Source organism: Xenopus laevis, chromosome 9_10L (genome assembly GCF_017654675.1).
Source record: "Xenopus laevis strain J_2021 chromosome 9_10L, Xenopus_laevis_v10.1, whole genome shotgun sequence".
Taxonomy (NCBI): Eukaryota; Metazoa; Chordata; class Amphibia; order Anura; family Pipidae; genus Xenopus; species Xenopus laevis.
In genome coordinates, this window is record NC_054387.1 from 3,415,792 (window position 1) to 3,436,469 (window position 20,678).

The following is a 20,678-nucleotide window of genomic DNA, read 5'->3' on the forward strand; positions in this document are numbered from 1 at the left end:
CATCTGTACAGAAGTGCCCGGTAACTTATCTACATACCATAACACTCTCCCCATGTTTCCATGCTAATCCTGCATAAATATTCATGAATATTCCCATCCTTGCTTACCCATGACACTGGCGCAGCTGCTCCATCATAATAATGCTTCATTATTTTCCCCATAACATCTCTTTGTGAGACATTAACACTGCACCTATAACTTACTGCTGTGCCGCTCTAAATGCAGACCCAAGGTGCAGAGCTAAACACTCGCAGAAAGGCTAAATCATAATTCCCCAATTCGCTGGATACATATTATTGCCACCCACTGAAAGGCTGTAATAACGCTACTCTGTAATGCCCGAAACAGCAATCATATACTGAATTATATGGCTATAAATCATTACTTCCACAGTCTAGATGTGCAGGGTAATTCACTTCACTCATGAGATGGGTTTATATTCTCTTATATATATGATTGGCAGCTGCCATATTGCTTGCCTCCGCTACAGAGACATGTCCCACCTGTTTCAAAACAGTCGCCTCCGTATATTTGGCTGAGCCTATGCTACTCATCAATATATATATATATATATATATATATATATATAATATCTTTCCAAATGACCAGCAACTACAGGATTTTAGTAAAAAACATTGTATTTGATATGTGCAGTTACAGGTATACACAGGTATGGGACTTTTTATCCAGAATGCTTGGGACCTGGGGTTTTACTCATAAAAATTTACGGAGTAATACGGAGCTGTCTGGATAATGGGTTTCTGGATAACAAATCCCATCCGACGTTTCGGTCCCACATGGGGACCTTTCTCAATCCCATGTGGGACCGAAACGTCGGATAAGATGTGATTTTTGATAAATAAATCAACACAGTTTCACTAAACTACAGAGAGTGCTGATGTTCTGTTCATATATATATATATATATATATATATATATATATATATATATATATATATATATATATATATATATATATATATATATATATATATATATCTCGCATAATCCATACCTCCCAACATTTTGGAAGTAAAAATAGGGATATAAATTTTTTTTTCCGCACGTAGCGCGGCAATTTTTTTGACCACACCCTTTTCTGTGGCCACACCCCCTAATTACCATGTTCGTTTTACAAAATTTGGCAGGTTATGAAAGTTTGAAAATATTTTTCCTTATCTAAACTGTGTTTTTGTGTCTCAAAATTGTTACAAAGTATCTTATTTGCACCTGTTAGCTGTTCTGGGCTCTCTGCTAAAAGCCAATTAAGTGAAAAACTTTGTTTCTTTTTCTGGCTGTTCAGTGCAGAGAAAAGAGGGACTTTCCAGTACAAATGAGGGACTGCGGGTTGAGCTGTCAAAAGAGGGACTGTCCCTCCGAAAAAGGGACAGTTGGGAGGTATGCATAATCTTGTTCACAGGATTCTGGGAGTTGCAGCTCAAAAGCTGAAGGGATGCCAGCTGGATCGTTAGATTAATTACTGGTCCTATTTATCTACGAGTGTAATTAGACCTCACCTCAGTGAAATTGTGTCACTCTCTATTCCTTCTATGGCCTTATTACAGACCTATGTAACCCTTTGCTATACACACCTTTAAAGGGGTGGTTCTCCTTCAGGTTAACTTTTGGTATATTACAGAACGGCAAAAAATAGTCTTCGTTTTTAATAGTTTTTAAGTTATTTGCCCCTTTAAAGTTCCCATATAAATGCATAGAACGTGGTGAAACGCATTCAGGGGTCTATTCACTGAAGCTGGGAAATATCACAGGTGCAACACAAGGTAAGACATTGACTGAAAAGGGTTAAATTGTGTGCTAAGCAATAGCTGCATTTTCATGTTTAACTGTTTTTATTGTTTTCATATTAAACAAGCAGGATTTCAAACAAAATAGCTGCATTTTCTGTTAAAAAAAGGGAATTTTAGCTGTTAAAGGGGTTGCTTTTTGCTACCCCTGGTTACCTGCAGCCTCGTGGCACATGTTTGGATTTGGTTAAGGATTTAACGGTGGAATTGTAAGGAAAGAGCACAAAGCCCATGTGAATGACACAGAATAGTCCTTGCTCTCCGTGTCCTACTCCTCTATCACCACAAGGGGGTGCTGTCCGTCTCTATTTATCCGCTAAATAAAACCTGCAGGAATGAGCCTTATCAGCAGCCAATTAAATTAAAAAAATAAAAACACACACTAACTTGTTATTAATGCATTGGAAAAAGAAAGCCACGTCACAGTTTGCCACCCCAGGCGCGGAGCATTTCGCTTGACGTTTATGAGCTCGATTTTCAGTCATTTTTTCTTGATACTAAACTATTTCAATTATGTGTTTAATGCTCCTAATTAAATCGCCACTTTGCTCAAACAACGCAGGCAGCTCTCAGATAGAGGTGCAAACGTGCTGAATAAAAGGGAGAATGTTCCAGTCGTTTTCATGTGCTGGTTTAACCCCTAATGTGTCAGGTTTAGTGATGCAGTACAAGCAGACTGACTGAAGGAGGCGCTGCAAGCTGTTAATACTGGTGCCATACACTCAATTTTCTAGGGATTTTTTTCCCCATTAAGGTGGTCCTACATCTCATTGATAGCTCACGTGGAATATCGTAAATTTTCCCAAAACACTATATAATGTCATTAGAGCAATCTGCTGGAAATCACTTGATTTTAGTTTTTAGTAAAGATACTGGTGAGAATTCAGCACACGGGGGGCTGCTGATCTGCGCCCCAGAAATGGAAGTCTCCCACTGAGGAACTATATGCTGCAATGATTTATGATATTCAACATAAAGGAACCAAGCTCATGGGAAGGACAATGACAAGAGGATCCATGAGACAAGCAGCAGTAGAATAGAAGCTACTGGGCCCTACAGGGTGTACCAGGCGTTTTACATATATAAAAATGTACACACACCAAAAACCTGTTAAAGCCCTCCAGCTCCTGGCAGCCGCTGGGTCTGCTGTCTGTATTGTTACATCTTGGGAGCACAAAAGAAAACACATTGCATGTACTAAGGGTGCAGACTCAGCCTCACATGGATAAAATGAATCCCCTTCCCCAATCTATATAGTACTGACCTCATTCAAGTTATCAGTCAGTTGTGCTGGTCCCCTGCATGATATGATTGTATGATATGATTGATAAATTCATCATATGTGATAGGATTGCATGATATGATTGCATTATATGATTGTATGATATGATTGTATGATATGATTGTATCACATGTGGTATGATTGCATGATACGACTGCATGATACGATTGCATCATATGTGATACGGTTGCATGATACGACTGCATGATACGACTGCATGATACGATTGCATCATATGTGATACGACTGCATGATACGACTGCATGATACGACTGCATCATATGTGATACGATTGCATGATACGACTGCATGATACGATTGCATCATATGTGATACGATTGCATGATACGACTGCATGATACGACTGCATGATACAACTGCATGATACGACTGCATGATACGACTGCATGATACGACTGCATGATACGACTGCATGATACGACTGCATGATACGACTGCATGATACGACTGCATGATACGACTGCATGATACGACTGCATCATATGTGATACGGTTGCATGATACGACTGCATGATACGATTGCATCATATGTGATACGATTGCATGATACGACTGCATGATACGACTGCATGATACGACTGCATCATATGTGATACGATTGCATGATACGACTGCATGATACGACTGCATGATACAACTGCATGATACGACTGCATGATACGACTGCATGATACGACTGCATGATACGACTGCATGATACGACTGCATGATACGACTGCATGATACGACTGCATGATACGACTGCATGATACGACTGCATCATATGTGATACGGTTGCATGATACGACTGCATGATACGATTGCATCATATGTGATACGATTGCATGATACGACTGCATGATACGACTGCATGATACGACTGCATGATACGACTGCATCATATGTGATACGATTGCATGATACGACTGCATGATACGACTGCATGATATGACTGCATCATATGTGATACGATTGCATGATACGACTGCATGATATGACTGCATATGTGATACGACTGCATGATACGACTGCATGATACGACTGCATGATACGACTGCATCATATGTGATACGATTGCATGATACGATTGCATGATACGACTGCATGATATGACTGCATCATATGTGATACGACTGCATGATACGACTGCATCATATGTGATACGACTGCATGATACGATTGCATGATACGACTGCATGATACGATTGCATGATACGACTGCATGATATGTCACCTGCACAAAAAGTTACCTTCCATCTGGCATAAAGATAAATCTCTAGTGGGAAAACAGCTTGTTGCTGCTCTTGAACTTATGCCTGTGGAAGTAAATGACCCCTAGTGAGGTCTCTCTTTTATTATTTTTACTTATTACTGTCATTTAATGCCAACTGCCCATTGTGCCATTGACTGCTGATCTCTTTTAGCTCTACAGTCAATGGACAACATTTCATTTTATATACAAGAGGCTTCTCCAATCAGAAGCTTCCCTGCAAGGTAAGGCCTGCCCACTCCTTCATTTTTGTTTAATTCTTAAAGAGCAGAACAATTTAAATCCACAGTCCCAGCAAGGTCATATCAGTGGCCCGATCAATACTCACAGCAAATGAACTTGCTAAACGCACTGCCCTAACCTGGAACAAGTAGAAGGGGCTATAACGGACACGATGTCTCATATTCCCTTTGTGTGAAAGGATAAGAAGCAGGTAGTCCTCCATCTGTTGTGAACCCCAACTCCCCAGCATCTCTAGTGAATGCAGAATTACTATTATTGTCTATCTAAAACATAGTCCGCGGCGCTGTACCATGTACGGGTGTATGTATTGAACGTGCAAAGCAACACAAGCTGGATATTTATACTTCATTATTAATTCCTTTTAAAAGACTTCCCTTATCTCAGGTCCCAGGATAGGCTTCTGCAACCCCTGAACCCCTCATCCTGCACTTGGATAAATATTCTGTATTACCTGAGGGAAGAAAAAGATGAATGAACAAGACAACGGGACTCACCATTATCCACATAATCAGAAGACCTGAGACGGGGCATAACTTGTGCTGCGAATATCATCGTAATCATCTTGTCCCGTATGGGTAGAGGCAGCCTCACCTCCTGAGGAGAAAGGGAAAGTAAAATTTACTAATAATCCTCCTGGTGGCACATTTCACATGGCACAATGACTGGGAGAGCTTGTAATGAATAAACCTGAATCTAGGGCACGATTCTTTATGATACCATTAAAGCCTAATAAAGATCAATGTTTGGAGGTTAATACGGTGTTAATATTTTACAGTGTTTAATGTCCTTTTCATTTTTATTCAGAAGGAATTCGGCGCTTAGTTTATTACACTCTATAGTCGTACTTGTACAATGGCCCCTGACAATAAATCTCACGCAGCAAAGCATTCTGTAGTGAAAGTGGCACAGGGAATAGAACGGTTTTAACCAAGTTTATTGGCAGTAGTTCCCCTGTAACAGCTGTATGTAAAGCATTTCACTAATCTCAATCCATTGGCTCAGTCATGGCACGTACGAAGAGAAAACGAATGTCACTGAAGAGTTTGTGGGGGGCAATGGTGATCAATATTGTATCAGTATCATGTGTGTCTATAGCTTTAATGTGGCCCAGTAATGTATAGGTCTGTACGGGCTGCTGTGTGACTTGCTGGCACCATATAAATAAATGATTATCTTGTACCCCACAAATACAACTAAAGTGGGTACATCATTCAAGTATCTGGGGATTTGGGTGCAGCTGGACTCAGAACAATTCTTGCAACTTAACCTTGACCCAATAATCGACTCCATGTCTCAAGCCCTTAAGGGTTGGGTCAAACTACCACGCACACTTTTGGGGAAGGGTGAATATCATTTAAAGGAGAAGGAAACCTAGTCGGCGCAAAAACCCTCCCCCCTCCCGTGTGTTTCCCACCCTCCCTCCTCCCCCCTGGCCTACCCATCCCGCTGGGCAAATGCCCCTAACTTGTTACTTACCCTTCTGCGCAGGTCCAGTCCACGGAGTTCACCGACGCCATCTTCTTCCAAGCGATCTTCTTGCTGCTTTGACCGGCGCATGCGCAGTAGGAGCATTTCGCCGGTACGATCTACTGCGCATGTGCCAAAAGTCGGAAAACTTCGTGACTTTTGGCGCATGCGCAGTAGATCCATACCGACAAAATGCTCCTACTGCGCATGCGCCAAAACGCCGGTCAAAGCAGGAAGAAGATCGCGTGGAAGAAGATGTCGTCGGTGAACTCCGTGGACTGGACCTGCGCAGAAGGGTAACAAGTTAGGGGCATTTGCCCAGCGGGACATGTAGGCCAGGGGGGAGGAGGGAGGGTGGGCAACACACGGGAGAGGGGGAGGGTTTTTGCGCCGACTAGGTTTCCTTCCCCTTTAAGATAAATAAATGATGATCATAGGTTATGTTTATATACAAGTAATGAAGATAACTGTTATACCCACACGGTGCCCACATTCTCTTCATTTCCCCAACCCAACCCAAATGTCACTGACCTCCCTGAAGATCCTATTTTTAACTTAAACGGCTATTGATAACCCCTGTGATCATTTCAATCGTCCTCAACCTCAAATATTCTTCCCATATCCCCACCAGGAACCCTAAAGCCCCTTTCTCTGTAACTGAACTGAGGACACAAACTATGGATAAAACCAGACCCTGCAACTGCCCCTTTTTCCCAGGGGATCCAAATTACATCTAATTTTACCTACTACAGGCAGGCCCGGACTGGCAATCTGTGGGCTCTGGCAAATGCCAGAGGGGTTGCTATAAGGTCCCATAGAAAGTCAGTATTTAGTGGGCTGGTGGGGGCTGTTTGCGCCTCTATGTGGGCTGATTGGGCCTCTGTGTACCTGAAATTCCAGGGCCTATTTTAATTCTCAGTCCGGACCTGACTACAGGTAAGGGATCCTTTATCGGGAAACCAGAAAGTTCTGAATTATGGAAAGGCCGTCTCTCATAGACTCCATGATAATCAAATAATCCAAATCTTTAAAAATGATTTCCTTTTTCTCTGTAATAACAATAAAACCTTGTACTTGATCCCAACTAAGATATAATTAATCCTTATTGGAAGCAAAATCAGCCTTTTGAGTTTATTTCATGCCATGTACATGTTACATGTAAACAGGACGTGACATCATTAGAAGTAGGCGTGATCAGAACAAAAGGAATAAAACAGGAAGTGCTGTCATTGTAAACTGGAAGTGACATCATTCAAAGCAGGCGTGATCAGAAAAAAAGGAGTAAAACTCGCTATTGAAAAAGACCCGCGACCCAATCCGCAAACCCGGAGAACCGCCGACCTGCATCTATACCCGCTCCCGAAACTTCTACCTGCAACCCGGAGGGTACCGCAATTTTTTGCGGGTAACCCGCTGGTACCCGACCCGCTGCAGGACTCTATTCTGGATAACAGGTCCCATACCTGTATTGCCTATTGCAGCAGGACACGTCTCCCCTTTACTAAAGGGGTGGATCACCTTTAAGAAAATGTTATTATGTTATAGAATGGCTAATTCTAAGCAACTTTTCAATTTGGTCTTCATTTTATCTGTTTTATCTTTCTTGAATTGTTTGCCTTCTTCTGACTCTTTACAACTTTCAAATGAGGGTCACTGACCCCACCTTAAAAAAAATGCTCTTTAAGGCTACAAATGTATTATTGCTACTTTTTTTTTTTACTCATCAGGCCTCTCCCATTCATATTGCAGTCTCTTATTCAAATCAATGCATGGTTGCTAGGGTATTTTGGACACTAGCAACCAAACTGCAGAGCTACTGAATGAAAAGCTAAATAACTTAAAAATCACAAATAAAAAAAAATGAAAACCAATTGCAAATTGTCTCAGGATATCACACACCATACGAACAGCTAATTTAAAGGTGAACAGCTCCTTTAATGGGAGTCATGGAGACCCACTCTAAACAGCACAGGGACCCAATTTTGGAAGAGCCTCAAGTGGAACGACAATCAGTTAACCATTTCAGCACTGAGCTGCACCAACCATAACATAATTCAGATAATAATGTAATTTTTTTCATAAATGAAATATTTCTTCTACAATTATTAGCTGGTATCTGGCTTCGGTTCCCGTGATCAAGTCTCACAATTAAAGAAACCTTCCTAGACAGGCCTGGCAATCGGTGTCTTTGTAATTAGAGAATGATTTTGAGCTGACCAGTAAAATAGATGCACTGTAACCCAGCCCTGGTCACAGAGTTACTTGACATCAGGAATAATCCTTTCATTAATTGGCTGCACTGCCCCTGAAGTCCAAAGAGATCTATATTTTACAGGAAAAACAATATAATTAGCGGAGCACTTTAAACCAATATTCTCTTGCATTCTACTTGTTTCTGAGCATAAAGTCTATTTATTCACAACAATGAGGCTGCATCTAAAGGAAACAAGAGCTGTCTTTGTGTTCCATCAAATTAAGCCAATATTAAATTATAGGTAAAAACTGTTCCCTTTTCAGCATCATTAGAGGTTATTAATGAGGATTTGGTTACTCTTCTCCAATTAAGCAACTCGCTAATGTTGGCCAAGCAAACCAATCAAGGCTCGCCCAGTTGAGATCCTATCTTCTTTATCTCTACTTTTCCTAGTCCACTTATTTTTATTGCTATTTACCTCCTCTATAGGTCCAAGCTATAAGGAGGGTCCAAGAAATAGCTCAATATATGATGTATGCATTTATAGGAAATAGCTCTTTATTATTATGTATGTATTTATGGGGTTGGTTTTTAAACGCAAGTGCTGCCTATTGAAACCAATCAGTAATTCATTCTACTTAATAGAAAAAAAGACAACCTCCTGCATAATGGATTCCTGCTAACAAAACAGTCACAACAAAGGGTGAAGGAGAGGGTGTTGTATACTGGCAATCTAGAAATCTACCAGAGCCAAATCAGTTGCAGCTTATATTTCCTTGTTTCCCTGTTTAGCTCAAGAAATCAAATACATTGATTTTTCATGATAAAAATAATAGGCAAAATGTAGTCAGCATCAGTGGTTGCGGCAGGCCAAAACCACTGGATCTGCTTTACAGAAATCCCCCTTTCCAATCCCCTTCCATGGGGACTGGGGCTGCTGTGTGCACTGAACCCCTACAAATAATTTTTTGCAAGAGGGGGAGCTGGCAATTCATTTCGCCACTGTACACCACAAGCCCTATTCACTGAACTCATGTTGAACAAAGTGTTTACTGCCCCTTTAAATGGAGAGTGGGATAATAATACATATCAATGAAATGCTTCTTTTTTTTTTAATATACTAGAAATAGTGCTGAATTTTCTAAGGAAACATGCCATGCAAACACTTTTTTTGCAATATCATTTGGGAAATGGCCAAATCCTGAACTAAACCCAATAGTACTTATTTGACTTTGATAAAAATGTTAAAAATGCCATCAGTTATGAAGTCTAAGGGGGTTATGTAATATAAGGCACTAAGTTTGAATAGGGGCAGTAACTCGTTGCAACCAATCAGCATGAAGAATTTACTGGTCATCTGTTTAAATGCAAACATCTTATTGGTTGCTATGGGTTACTGCTCCTGGGCAAAGTTAGTGCCTTATATTACATATGGGCTGAACATGCTGGATTTAGGAAAATCCTTATCCTGCAAAAGTGCAAGAATTCGGTGGATTCCCAAACTAAATCTTGGGTTCAGTGCATCCCTAATTTATTTAATATATATCTAGCCTTACATTTTTATATCTCACCATAATCAGCAGTCCTAAAAGAAGCCTACGTAAAAATAAGGGTTACACTAATACCAGGAGTCTGTTCAGGATCCGACTGAGCAGAATCTGATATAATTAATAACAAGATTGCAGATAAATGGAAATACAGTCACAACAAACACTCTCTTAGGGGCCGATTCACTAACTTTGAGTGAAGGATTCGAAGGTAAAAAACTTTGAATTTCGAAGTTTTTTTTGGGCTACTTCGACCATCGACTACGACTTCGAATCGAAGGATTCGTAGTAAAAATCGTTCGACTATTCGACCATTCAATAGTCGAAGTACTGTCTCTTTAAAAAAAAACTTCGACCCCCTAGTTCGCCATCTAAAAGCTACCGAAGTCAATGTTAGCCTATGGGGAAGGTCCCCATAGGCTTGGCTAACTTTTTTTGATCGAAGGATATTCCTTTCGATCGTTGGATTTAAATCCTTCGAATTGTTCGATCGAAGGAATTAACTATCTGCGCTAAATCCTTCGACTTCGATATTCGAAGTCGAAGGATTTAAATTCCTAGTCGAATATCGAAGGTTAATTAACCCTCAATATTCGACCCTTAGTGAATCGGCCCCTTATTGTTCCAGGGATATACAAGACCGTAAATAAACATTCACCCGAATTTCATGCTAATTGTCCTTCACAGTGTCCCTTCAATGGCTGGGCCCCTTAGAAATAGTTTCGGCACAACTATAACATCTACTATCCTTATACTACTCCTAATGACCTTGTCAAGTTCTATGCCCATGGGTGTCTACAAGGCTACATAACATGAGCATACAATGTGCATACAACCCAATTATGAAAACATAGGAATGAGAAGAGGCCCACTGTGGGAGTCAAAGCCACAGTCCAAATAAGGGCCAGTCCTATTTGTCTGACCAAGAAGAGCCATTAATAAACCCCTGCATCAACAAGAGGGTCAAATCACCTGTCAAATCACTTAAGGTGGCCATACACGGGCAGATAAAGCTGCTGATATCGGTCGTTTGGACCGATTTGACAGCTTATCTGCCCGTGTACGGGGGCTTCCGACGGGTCATCCCGATCGACATCTGGCCACGATATTTACGGATTTTTACCCGACCGATATAGCCATGCAGTTTAGTGGCATATCGGGGAAAGATCCGCTCGTTTGGTGATGTCGCCAAACGAGCGGATCTTTAAGTCTATGGCCACCTTAAGAGTGAAACATGAAATGTATAGAGGAGAATTGTCACAATCCGGACACAGGAGAATGATAAAATCTATAGGTGTGTTGTAGAAGACACATGAGCTACAGGAGCCATCATACATGTTCTCATTCCTAGCACAGAGACATTCTTATCTCAGGCTTTATAGAAAGACTAGAGATTTGGAAGGAGACAGCTGCTGTGTTGGTTGGGTGTACAGATCATGAATAGATGCATAGGACATAAATCTACCTCCAAGGCGCCAACTGTTCTTGCTTTTCTGAACAGAAGAGGCCATGTTCTTGTTGTGCCTTTTCATGCCAGACCCATAAAGCACCACGCTATCAACTTGGGCCACATCCAGCAGCAATAGTTCTCCTGTCATCCTTTAATACAAGCCGAGCTTTATTCTCTTTATCAGATATTCAAAACGCTGGGGGGCACAGTTATGGCCAAATAAAACGACTGTCTCCATAGCTGTTTGATGCCAGTCTGGGAAGAGCATTCTGGCTGTTTATTCTGCTTAATTTAGGATGTAGCCGTATGGAAGAGAATGCATTATTTTCTCTTCCTCTTCAGATTTCCAAAATCACCAGGATTATTTAATCCAATGCAAATTCCATACCCTGACCAATGTGCATTTGATTTATAAACTCTTCCCCTGATTCCAGGAAGTATTCTAGAGACTTTACTGGCATTTGTCTGGGTAAAATATTGCTTTAAAGGAAACATTCTGGGTGTGTAGAGTGCAGGTTCTGAGACAGGAGGATAGTGTCATTTCCACAATAAACACATCCATTCTCACACTCGCCTGCAGAGCTTCCAGTCTCCAGTAGGGTGAGCTGCAGCACACAGTTTTAAGGTTCACACTCCCCTGGAAAGCTTGTTAAAGTAATAATGTAATACAGACAATAAAAATCTCTTGGGCGGGTTATAGTGACCGCATTTTAGGGATAAAGAAAATGAAAAAAAAAAAATCCCAACACTTGTATTTCTCCCTAGATGTGAATACTAAGTAGCCGCAGCGATAAAGATACACTTGGTGAGTAAATCTTTGCCCGATATGGTGACCTATGTGTTGGACCACATTGAGCTGATCCTATCGATAAGACTAATGATTGGATCATAAAGGTCATAATGATAGTGGTACTTACCCCAATGGGATTTTAAACCTGCCTAATAAATATCTGGCCATTTTCAGACACTCACAGGGGCACATTTACTAAGCTCGAGTGAAGGATTCAAACTGATACAACTTTGAATTTCGACTTTTTTTTGGGTACTTCAACCATCGAATAGGTTACTTCGACCATGACTTCGAATCGAACGCTTCGTACTAAAAATCGTTCGACCATTCGATAGTCAAAGTACTGTCTCTTTAAAAATACTTCGACTACCTACTGCACTTACCTACCAAGTACCAATGTTAGCCTATGGGGACCTTCCCCATAAGCTTTCTAAGATTTTTTTGGATTGAAATCCTTTGAATCGTTTCATTCGAAGGATTTAATCGTTCGATCAAACGTTTTTTCTTTCGATCGAAGTATTTGCGGTAAATCCTTTGACTTCGATATTCGAAGTCGAAGGATTTTACTTCAATGGTCGAATATCGAGGGTTAATTAACCCTCGATATTCGACCCTTAGTAAATGGGCCTCCTCTAGTCTAAGGAAGCTACGAATACACAGCTCTGGCAACGAATATTCAATAAAATCCAAATAAGGAATGTACACCATACAGCTGCTGCTGAATTATAGCTTTCAGCGTTCTATCCAGTCACTACATACACAGGGTAATAAAATATACTGTAATTTTAAGTGACCCCTTCTAAGACTTGGGACTCAAGGCGAATTGATTCTCTGTCAGAGCTAAAGCTGGCATGGAGAATAGAGAGTATGGGTGAAAAGCAGCAAGGGAGGTATAATAAATAAAAAGGAGTTCATTATACGGATAGATTCATGGAAATATCTCACTCGGGGCTGCATACTATTATGATGGGGTACGTTTAAATCTATGTTAGTGAACAAGTCTGTCTAGAGCACAGGAATCTAAGTGAACGTCTGCGAGAAACGTGGGCTTTGCATGGCCTTCCACATTATATTATTAGTAAAAATAATAATAATAATAATACAGTGTGGTCTGCAAACATGGTATCTGTTAAATTAACAACCCACACCATAAGAAACACAACCTATAGGTTATTTATAATAATATCCAAAGACAGAGCGCAGATTTATTATTACTGGGTGTGTGTTAAAACAATTGCATTTCTGCCCTTTAAAGCAAATATGTGGCTCTGCAGCATCATTTCCAGCAGTCAAGTGCTAGATGCTATGACTTACAACAGACGCTGGGAGTTGCAACTGTCATCCGCTAAAGGATACCGATGATGACTGTGGGTGCTGGGAGTTGCTATTAAGAACAGCTTCAGTGCCGCAGATTGGACTTTTTTGCTTTATGGCTGAACGTTTTCTGTAGAAAACAGGATCTCCATTCAAAAATAGTTTTTTTTCCCCCATTATGAAAGAAAATGTCATTTTCAGCTACTTTTTAATATTCTATGTATGTATCCCTTTCTGTTCCGCCTCTTAAAACAATGTAACAGGAGTCCGTTTTCCTCTAGGGCTTTTAATCATCAACATTGTTTCAGGAGGCAGAAGAGGACAAATACTTTTTGCTATAGCAATTATACTTACAAATAACTTTAAAACTATTGTAAATGCACAATTAACATATAGTAGAAAGTTGCTGACAATGACATTTCCTTGCACTGTGCAAAAACCAGTCATTTGGAAGTGAAGCCCTTTAAGCCTGAGGTTTACAGAGGACTAGAGCCCAAACAACTAGTTGAGCTGGGATTAATTGGCTGGCTTAATTATATAGCGGGTTAGCAAAATAAAACCCAGTGTGCCATCTGGTGTGGGTATATCATTCCCTGCCATCAAAGATTTACTTTGGTAAATGACCAGTTGCCTGACATGGGAATGTGCCCGCTCCCATTAAGCAATGCTTGCCATTCTTCCACAGAGAAACATCCGAAATTCCAAAGAAGGCGAAAGAGCAGATATTCCTGCGACGTCCCCCCTGCTATTAAATCCCCCCTGTGTTTACAGCTTTAGCACATCATAAATTTCCCCCTGCTTACCGTGTCATTAAAAGTCTTAGAACTGCTCTCCAACTGTTGTCAGGCAGACAGGAGAACTCTGTAAATAACTGTTCGTGAAATCCCTTTGCACTCCATTCATTCATAAAACACTCGATCTACTTCAAAAGCAATCTCTGTGGCACGGCACAAAATGGTGTTTTCTACTTTAACGATTTGCTACTTGTACTTGTCATAACTACATGTAATGCAAGTATGTTATTGTAAGCGGCACAGTCGCAGGAAAGTAACACAGCTCTCGATCACTCTCCCCCTGCCACAGGTTTCAGGCTCTTCCTAATCCCCTCATAAATCAAAGGCATAATACTTATTCCAACAGAATGAGGCGGCAGCGAGGGAATACCTAAGGGAGAGAAGATTGTGCTGCCACATTGCTCTGAAAAATCAACAAGGTCCCAATGTGCTGATGAGACGCCTAAAGCTGCGGGGACACGTGTCTATCCGAGGGGCTCTAACTTGCATCAAGTATTGGAGGGGAGAGCGGGGCTTGGAAAGATAAGCATGTGCTTTTTAGGAAAATCCTTAATACTAAAAGTGCAGTAGAAAAAGAAAAAGGCTGCTGCCTCTCCAGACCAAGTTGGCAGCTTATTGGCCTATGTGTGACACACTCTAGTGATGTGTGGGTCAAGAAAAACCCACACCCGACCCTAACCCACAAAATGTTGCCATTGTAGCACCTGACCTGTATCCACATCATCTTGCTCTTTACCCTACCACTATGCACGCCTCTGGTTCCAAGACAGGGAATCTTTGGAAGCAGAGGAGTTTATTTCCCCAGTCTGACCAGCATCCAACCATAACCCGCAATCATCCCACGAGTCACCACAACTAGAGCATCTGGCTTGACTGACTGATACATATCTACAGTAGACAAGGTGAAGACTTCATTGTTGTGTTGACATGGTCTTCCCCTGATGTTGTCCCTTTTCAATGAGTTGCCCCATTATGATACCATTGTTGACCCATGGGCTATGCAATCAGATCTTCTTGACTTGGTCCAAAAGGTTGGTAGCCAAATCAGGACATTATTCGCTCATTCTGTGACCTTAGGGTGGTTCCAAAGCCGTGGGGCTGTCCCCTGTAGGGCAGCACAGTGCCTTGGTTTTGAGAGCCACCCAATACGGCGATCCCATAACGAAGAATATCGAAGCGCTCAAGATGCTGCTCGTGTGCTCTGCTGCGCTGACTTTGCATGTGCAGTCAGTATTTCTAGAGGGGACACAATTCAGGAGTAACACTGTGCAGTGTGGAGGCAGGGAGGGGGGCCAGTGGGGACTTTTGGCTAAAGGGGGGTTTAGTTCTCCTTTAAGAGCATTTTTGGCTATAACCCCCTAGATACTCCTGGAAGTGTATCTTGAAGGTCAGCTAAGTACATTTTTGGCTAGAATTACCATTTCTGCTTAGATTCCCCCTGGAATTCCATCCTGATGGTTAGTAAGAGTAGGATTTTGGTTGAATACTTATTTGATGTCCTAGATATTGAGGAGCAACTATTAGACTTCTAAAGGGCACATGAACCAAATAAGTCTAAAAATCACTGTTAATGTATTCATGTCATGTCCTAGTACTATAATTTGCTACATTCATGTCATCTCGTGCAAACCTTTTACTGCTGTTACTGGCTTCAAGATGGTGTCTCTATGTACATTCTAATTGGCTATAAATTGATGTAACCCATTGGAAGCTCTACTTTTCTCAAGGTACATGTGGTCCTGTAAATGTCGGAGTGATATGATGGTGGTTGTAGTCATTTTGATGTTACGACTGAAAATAAAGTTGGTGATACCCTATGAATTACACTAAACGTTCTTGAATTCTCTTATCGCCTACAAACTAGTGCAACTATTTCCTATTCTTTCATTGGGTACAGGCTGCTCTTTCCCTCCCCACTGCAGAGTTGGTTACATAAAGAGCAAAAGAAACAGTTATAATGGGTTCTTTCTCTCCACTGAAAAACAAATACAAAAAACCCAAAAGCAATCAGATGTGTGTATGCAGAAAAGAAGGCAAATAAATGGATGTTTTCACATGCAACGCCATGGAAAGGAAATTTCAACAAGAATGGGAACTGGATTTTGTTTGAAAGGTGAGTTTGTCGAGTACAAATACTTTTAATTTGTCACCTGGGATACACAGCAGCCATCACGGGGTACAGGTGGAACAGGGTCAGTCAGTAAGAAGATTGCACTGTGTGAGTGAATGGGAGCAGGTCCGATTGGAACAAGAATAAGCCTAGTGTCTCATTAGCCTAAAAGAGAGTTTGAACTCAGCATGTGTACAAACCACTGTCCTAAACGGTACAGCTTCTCAAAGCAGAATTCAAACATCAGGAAATCTTAAAGCATCACATTAAACTCGTAAGACCATGGTGGGCCCAGGGTAATAATCCCTTAGTAAGGGCCCAGATTCATAAATCAGAAAATATGTCAGGCTTTTGTTACAATACCCAAGGTGGAGAGGAGATGATGACAACAAACCCTTAATAAGGAAATAGCATTTTAATTTGTAAATGCCTTTTGGGTGCAATGTCTAGGAAGAAGAATGCTGTAGAGCCGTTCCAGCTGATTAAAATGAAGGGGCTGCCCTTTCTGAGAGTTTATACATTTAAAAATAATTGCAGCTAAAATGACTGATGAGTGCCCGATTGTTCTAGTGGGCCCTGGGCAAGTGTCCCCGTTTCCCAATTTATTAAAAGATGGCATGGTGCTTTCCTTGCCTAGACTACTCAGAGGATTATATGACAGTAATGAACTAAATATACATGGAAGCTACATGGGCTATGTACAGTGGTGTAAAGGTGGCCATACACGGGCCGATAAAAGCTGCCGACAGACCAAGTCGGCAGCTTATTGGCCCGTGTATGGGGGCCCCCGACGGGCTTCCCCGATCGTGATCTGGCCGAAAGTCGGCCAGATCTCGATCGGTTGGGGTTAAAAATCCCGTCGGATCGCGGCCGCATCTGTTCGTTGATGCGGTCCCGCGATCCGACCGCCCGTTTGGCGAACGCTAGGATCCGATCGTTGGGCCCTAGGGCCCACGATCGGATCAGCCCGATATTGCCCACCTCAAGGTGGGCATATCGGAGGGAGATCCGCTCGTTTGGCGACATCGCCAAACGAGCGGATCTATCCGTGTATGGCCACCTTAACGTGAATCAGTCGATGTCTAAGGAATTAAGAGAACCATTGCAATACACAGAAGGCCTTGGTTAGAGTGCACCAAGTTACACTTTGCCTTCCAGTTCCTAAATTACCCTGAATATACAGAAAACACCAGGTCCCAAGCATTCCAGAAAACAGATCCCATAACCTGTATATAATATAAACCCATAGTGGGGATAATCCACTGCCCCACATAATACAGACGCAAGCCAATCACTGGGTCTGCTGCTCCTTAATCTTTGAGTTTATTCTGTACAGGTATGGGATCCGTTATCCGAAAACCCCTTATCCAGAAAGCTCCGAATTACAGAAAGACTGTCTCTCATAGACTCCATTATATAGTGAATAAAGTACCCCCTCTTGTAAAATATAAGGATATTATATTATAAGTTACCGAGGAGTTTCATGACCATATAAAAACACAGGTCATGGAACTCCGAGGTAACTTCTAATATCCTCATATTTTGCAACTGGGGGTATTTTATTTATTATAATACACAAGTATCAGTGAGTCATGTGACAGAAATGACATCAGAACTCACCGTTTATAACTGATGACATCAGAACTCACCGTTTATAAGGGTATAATTTACAGGATATTCATGGCTTTTGTGTATTATATAGTGAATAAAGTACCCCCTATTGTAAAATATAAGGATATTATAAGTTACCGAGGAGTTTCATGACCATATAAAAGTACGAGGCCGAAGGCCGAGTGTTTTTATACAGGTCATGGAACTCCGAGGTAACTTCTAATATCCTCATATTTTACAACAGGGGGTACTTTATTTATTATAATACACAAATTTCAATGAGTCATTTGACAGAAATGACATCAGAACTCACCGTTTATAACTGATGACATCAGAACTCACCGTTTATAAGGATATCATTTACAGGATATTCATGGCTTTTGTGTATTATAATCAAATAATCCCAATTTAAAAAAAAAAGAAAAACAATTCTCTGTAATAATAAAACAGTAGCCTGTACTAAGATATAATTAATCCTTATTGAAAACAAAACCAGCCTATTAGTTTTTTTTAATGTTTACATGAGTTTCTAGTAGACTTAAAGTATGAAGATCAAAATTATGGAAAGATCCGTTATCCGGAAAATCACCAGTCCCGAGTATTCTGGATATCAGGTTCAATATCTGCACCTATATATATGTATTATATACGGTGTGTTTGTATCTTAATGAGCATGAGATAAATGCTGTTCTCCATTTTGGACTTGGGAAGCAATTATTCTTTCCTCTCCTAATTTACTTGTCAAGAGTCTGTAATTTTATTTGCTCAGGTTTGTAACGAGCGGCAATATTTAATGCAGAAAACTAATTAGCACAGGGTTAGTCAACCTGCGGCACTGCAAACTACAACTCCTAGGACCAATCTATCAGCCAGACGGAGAGTTTTAATTCCACAGCAGCGAAACAGACTGGATTAACAGACCAGGGACTTTGACACCTAAAGCAATACTTTTCCTTTTCTGGAAGAGGTTTCTCAGACCCTCCAGGTCCAGGCAAGGCAATATCTGGACAGGGGAGGCCTCTATCATTACTGATGGTGAGCATGCTTATAATAATGATGACTTAAAACCTCTTTAGTAAGTATGGCACATTTTCTATTAGCTTTACCTTAAAGGGGAAATCAATGTTATAAAAATATTGTTTTTGTTTAATATAGTTGGCTGCTACAGATGTCTGTAGGTGAAGCTCCCCAATACTCGTGTCTACTCCATGCCTTGTGTTGTGGTCTTCCTTCTTATTGATGAAGTGCAAGTTGCAACCTCCAAGAAGGGAAAATTAAAAAGGAGTCCACAGCATCTCTCTATGCATCGGCTATTGTCCTTTTACAGACACAGTACAATGCAAATTAGAGAAAGTCTGTCAGACACATGTAGGAACTCAAAGTGCTCAGACTGTTATGTGACAGAGCAGAGGAGGGGTTGGAGCCTGGGCCTTCACTCAAATTGTCACTTACTGAGCTCAAACAGCCAATACAGATGAGCAGGAGGAATACTAAGAAGCCTCTCCATTCATATTCTGTTTCCCCGAGTGGAGCAGCATTCCCAAGGCTCCCAGGTTCAAGGCACAACACCTAATTACCAGTTCTGCTTCTATCCCAGGCCCAACAACAATTTAACATTGAGGACATGATATCCCCATGTTAAATAAATAGACAGTCGTTTGAGGGCATTTTCTGCATTCAATTTGAACACAACTCAAGTGGGTTGTTTTTTTTTTTGCTCAGCTGTGAAATACTGTGGGGGTCATTTATCAACACTGGGCAAATTTGCCCATGGGCAGTAACCCATGGCAACCAATCAGATTGCTGCATTCATTGTTCTACTTGCAGTTGGCTTCAAAAAGCTAATCACTGATTGGTTGCTATAGGTAACTGCCCATGGGCAAATTTGCCCAGTGTTGATAAATGAGCCCCAATGTCATGTATAAATACAAACATGCAGAAAAAGATGTGTCTGGGCACACACTAAGCTATGTCCTTATGTCTATTTGTTGGAAATACAAGGAATGTATAAGGGAATAGTTCCATTTCAAACTCTCTACAGTTACATTTGAATTGAATTATCCCTGTGGAAGCATGTTCAACACCACTGCAATGACTGCCAAGAACAGAGTCCAGATTTAGCTTTGAGCCAGAGATCATGTTCCTACTTTCATATAAATACTGCCGATTGTTTGGGCACTGTGACAGTTTTCTAAGTAGCCGGTGAAATTGGCAATGTTTTTGTTAAAGGATAAGTAAACTTTTGTAATTTACATTCATCATTTATTTTGTTTTCATTCCAAGATATTAAGGGATACATGTACTGTTAATAAGAATGAATTTTGTTCCAACAGCGCCACCTGCTGGTCAGTTTCCCACCAGTCTGACCACCAAGTAGTGAAGGAAGTTTTTAGGAGAAAGAAAGAGGCTGCTCTGATGTTCTTCTGCTTAGGAAAGATTTGAGAGAGGTTTCTAATTATTTTCTAATATAATTAAAGGGATACAATTTGGCCAAATCCAAGCCTTTTTCAGCAGGATTTGGATTTGCCTGAATTGACATCACCTATTTCCGTCCATGGGAAAGAGTTTTGTGTGAGGTCTGTCCTCACGTCATATCCTCTATTTAGGTTTTAAATGTGTGTAACGGTTTGTTCCGGATTTGTGCCTATGATTACTTATCTCTAGATACGAAACGCGTTTGGACATTTGATTTTAACCTATGGAATAAAGTTTGAAATTTATTTTAATTTAAACCAATTAGAGGGGCATGCCACATTTGTTTTAGGATGGGCTCATGTCTAGGGCATTAGAGGATCTCTTTA